This window comes from Schistocerca gregaria, unplaced genomic scaffold (genome assembly GCF_023897955.1).
Source record: "Schistocerca gregaria isolate iqSchGreg1 unplaced genomic scaffold, iqSchGreg1.2 ptg000386l, whole genome shotgun sequence".
Lineage (NCBI taxonomy): Eukaryota > Metazoa > Arthropoda > Insecta > Orthoptera > Acrididae > Schistocerca > Schistocerca gregaria.
The window spans coordinates 3,099,474-3,104,229 of NW_026061828.1; positions in this window are offsets into that span (position 1 = coordinate 3,099,474).

The following is a 4,756-nucleotide window of genomic DNA, read 5'->3' on the forward strand; positions in this document are numbered from 1 at the left end:
GACATGAGCTAGGACCTTAAGATTCTGCATGAAAGGAGGACTAGCAGCCGAGTTGCCCAGGAGAATGTGAAAAGTGTTCATATGTAGTAAAAACCTGAGAAATCCGTCCGTTTTCGTCATTTGTTATCGAATCGACTTCAAGCCAGATCGTCACATTGGCCGCTCTTCCCTCCGAAACGGTTGTACTTATCGTCTGCAAAGCTATGTCGCATGCTGCGGTATGCGGAGACACTAAAAGCACCATAGTAGAACACATATGAAGCTTCTAAGAAGATGTAAAAGCCAGTAAGAAGTAGTACAATTCAAGTTTTAGGTATCGATTATTGACTTTTTAGCTGGCTTTGGTGCCTTGGACATGAGCTTGGACCATAAGATTCTGCATGAAAGGAGGAGTAGCAGCCGAGTTGCACGGGAGAATGTGAAAAGTGTTCATACGTAGTACAAACTTGAGAAATCCGTCCGTTTTCGTCACTTGTTATCGAATCGACATAAAGCCAGATCGTCACATTGGCCGCTCTTCTCTCGGAAACGGTTGTACTTATCGTCTTCAAAGCTATGTCGCGTGCTGCGGTATGAGGAAACACTAAAAGCACCATAGTAGAACACAGATGAAGCTTCTAAGTTGATGTAATAGCCAGTAAGAAGTAGTACAATTCAAGTTTAAGGTATCGATTATTGACTTCTTAGATGGATTTGGTGCCTTGGACAGGAGCTAGGACCTTAAGATTCTGCATGAAAGGAGGACTAGCAGCCGAGTTGCACGGGAGAATGTGAAAAGTGTTCATATGTAGTAAAAACCTGAGAAATCCGTCCGTTTTCGTCATTTGTTATCGACTCGCCAGATCGTCACATTGACCGCTCTTCTCTCTGAAACGGTTGTAATTATCGTCTACAAAGCTATGTCGCGTGCTGCGGTATGCGGAGACACTAAAAGCACCATAGTAGAACACAGATGAAGCTTCTATGATGATGTAATAGCCAATAAGAAGTAGTACAATTCAAGTTTTAGGTATCGATTATTGACTTTTTAGCTGGCTTTGGTGCCTTGGACATAAGCTAGGACCTTAAGATTCTGCATGAAAGGAGGACTAGCTGCCGAGTTGCACGGGAGAATGTGAAAAGTGTCCATATGTAGTAAAAACCTGAGAAATCCGTCCGTTTTCGTCATTTGTTATCGAATCGACTTAAAGCCAGATCGTCACATTGGCTGCTCTTCTCTCTGAAACGGTTGTACTTATCGTCTGCAAAGCTATGTCGCGTGATGCGGTATGCGGAGACACTAAAAGCACCATTGTAGAACACAGATGAAGCTTCTAAGTTGATGTAATGGCCAGTAAGAAGTAGTACAATTCAAGTTTTAGGTATCGATTATTGACTTTTTAGCTGGCTTTGGTGCCTTGGACATGAGCTAGGACCTTAAGATTCTGCATGAGAGGAGGACTAGCAGCCGAGTTACACAGGAGAATGTGAAAAGTGTTTATATGTAGTAAAAACCTGAGAAATCTGTCCGTTTTCGTCATTTGTTATCGAATCGACTTAAAGCCAGATCGTCACATTGGCTGCTCTTCCCTCCGAAACGGTTGTACGTATCGTCTGCAAAGCTATGACGCATGCTGCGGTATGCGGAGACACTAAAAGCACCATAGTAGAACACAGATGGAGCTTCTAAGTTGATGTAATAGCCAGTAAGATGTAGTACAATTCAAGTTTTAGCTACTGATTATTGACTTTTTAGCTGGCCTTGGAGCCTTGGACATGAGCTAGGACCTTAAGATAGTGCATGAAAGGAGGACTAGCAGCCGAGTTACACAGGAGAATGTGAAAAGTGTTTATATGTAGTAATAACCTGAGAAATCCGTCCGTTTTCGTCATTTGTTATCGAATCGACTTAAAGCCAGATCGTCACATTGGCCGCTCTTCTCTCTGAAACGATTGCACTTATCGTCTGCAAAGCTATGTCGCGTGCTGCGGCATGCGGGGACACTAAAATCACCCTAGTGGAACACAGATGAAGCTTCTAAGTTGATGTAATAGCCAGTAAGAAGTAGTCCAATTCAAGTTTTAGGTATCGATTATTGACTTTATTGCTGGCTTTGATGCCTTGGACATGAGCTAGGACCTTAAGATTCTGCATGAAAGGAGGACTTGCAGCCGAGTTGGACGGGAGAATTTGAAAAGTGTTCATATGTAGTAAAAACCTGAGAAATCCGTCCGTTTTCGTCATTTGTTATCGACTCGCCAGATCGTCACATTGGCCGCTCTTCTCTCTGAAACGGTTGTAATTATCGTCTATAAAGCTATGTCGCGTGCTGCGGTATGCGGAGACACTAAAAGCACCATAGTAGAACACAGATGAAGCTTCTATGATGCTGTAATAGCCAGTAAGAAGTAGTACAATTCAAGTTTTAGGTATCGATTATTGACTTTTTAGCTGGCTTTGGTGCCTTGGACATAAGCTAGGACCTTAAGATTCTGCATGAAAGGAGGACTAGCTGCCGAGTTGCACGGCAGAATGCGAAAAGTGTTCATATGTAGTAAAAACCTGAGAAATCCGTCCGTTTTCGTCATTTGTTATCGAAAAGACTTAAAGCCAGATCGTCACATTGGCCACTCTCCTCTCTGAAACGGTTGTACTTATCGTGTGCAGAGCTATGTCGCGTGCTGCGGTATGCAGAGACAGTAAAAGCACCATAGTAGAACACAGATGACACTTCCAAGTTGATGTAATAGCCAGTAAGAAGTAGTACAATTCAAGTTTTAGTTACTGATTATTGACTTTTTAGCTGGCTTTGGTGCCTTGGACATGAGCTAGGACCTTAAGATTCTGCATGAAAGGAGGACTAGCAGCCGAGTTACACAGGAGAATGTGAAAAGTGTTTATATGTAGTAAAAACCTGAGAAATCCGTCCGTTTTCGTCATTTGTTATCGAATCGACTTAAAGCTAGATCGTCACATTGGCTGCTCTTCCCTCCGAAACGGTTGTACTTATCGTCTGCAAAGCTATGACGCATGCTGCGGTATGCGGAGACACTAAAAGCACCATAGTAGAACACAGATGGAGCTTCTAAGTTGATGTAATAGCCAGTAAGATGTAGTACAATTCAAGTTTTAGCTACTGATTATTGACTTTTTAGCTGGCCTTGGAGCCTTGGACATGAACTAGGACCTTAAGATTCTGCATGAAAGGAGGACTAGCAGCCGAGTTACACAGGAGAATGTGAAAAGTGTTTATATGTAGTAATAACCTGAGAAATCCGTCCGTTTTCGTCATTTGTTATCGAATCGACTTAAAGCCAGATCGCCACATTGGCTGCTCTTCTGTCTGAAACGGTTGTACTTATCGTCTGCAAAGCTATGTCGCGTACTGCGGTATTCGGAGACACTAAAAGCACCATAGTAGAACACAGATGTAGCTTCTAAGATGATGTAATAGCCAGTAAGAAATAGTACCATTCAAGTTTTAGGAATCGGTTATTGACTTTTTACCCTTGTTTGGTGCCTTGGACATGAGCTAGGAACTTAAGATTTTACATGCAGGAGGACTAGCAGACGAGTTGCACGGGAGAATGTGTAAAGTGTTCATATGTAGTAAAAACCTGAGAAATCCGTTCGTTTTCGTCATTTGTTATCGAATCGACTTAAAGCCAGATCGTCACATTGGCCGCTCTTCTCTCTGAAACGGTTGTACTTATCGTCTGCAAAGCTATGTCGTGTGCTGCGGCATGCGGGGACACTAAAATCACCATAGTGGAACACAGATGAAGCTTCTAAGTTGATGTGATAGCCAGTAAGAAGTAGTACAATTCAAGTTTTAGTTATCGATTATTGACTTTTTAGCTGGCTTTGATGCCTTGGACATGAGCTAGGACCTTAATATTCTGCATGAAAGGAGGACTAGCAGCCAAGTTGCACGGGAGAATTTGATAAGTGTTCATATGTAGTAAAAACCTGAGAAATCCGTCCGTTTTCGTCAATTGTTATCGAATCGACTTAAAGCCAGATCGTCACATTGGCCGCTCTCCTCCCTGAAACGGTTGTACTTATCGTCTGCAAAGCTATGTCGCGTGCTGCGGTATGCGGAGACACTAAAAGCACCATAGTGGAACACAGATGAAGCTTCTAAGTTGATGTAATAGCCAGGAAGAAGTAGTACAATTCAAGTTTTAGGTATCGATTATTGACTTTTTAGCTGGCTTTGACGTCTTGGACATAAGCTAGGACCTTAAGATTCTGCATGAAAGGAGGACTAGCATCCGAGTTGCACGGGAGAATTTGAAAACTGTTCATATGTAGTAAAAACCTGAGAAATCCGTCCGTTTACGTCATTTGTTATCGAATCGACTTAAAGCCTGATTCTCACATTGGCCGCTCTTCTCTCTGAAACGGTTGTACTTATCGTCTGCAAAGCTGTGTCGCGTGCTGCGGTATGCGGAGAAACTAAAAGCACCATAGTAGAACACAGATGAAGCTTCTAAGTTGATGTAATAGCCAGTAAGAAGTAGTACAATTCAAGTTTTAGGTATCGATTATTGACTTTTTAGCTGGCTTTGGTGCCTTGGACATGAGCTAGGACCTTAAGATTCTGCATTAAAGGAGGACTAATAGCCGAGTTGCACGGGAGAATGTGAAAAGTGTTCATATGTAGTAAAATCGTGAGAAATCCGTCCGTTTTTGTCATTTGTTATCGTATCGACTTAAAGCCAGATCGTCACACTGGCCACTCTTCTCTCTGAAACGGTTGTACTTATCGTCTGC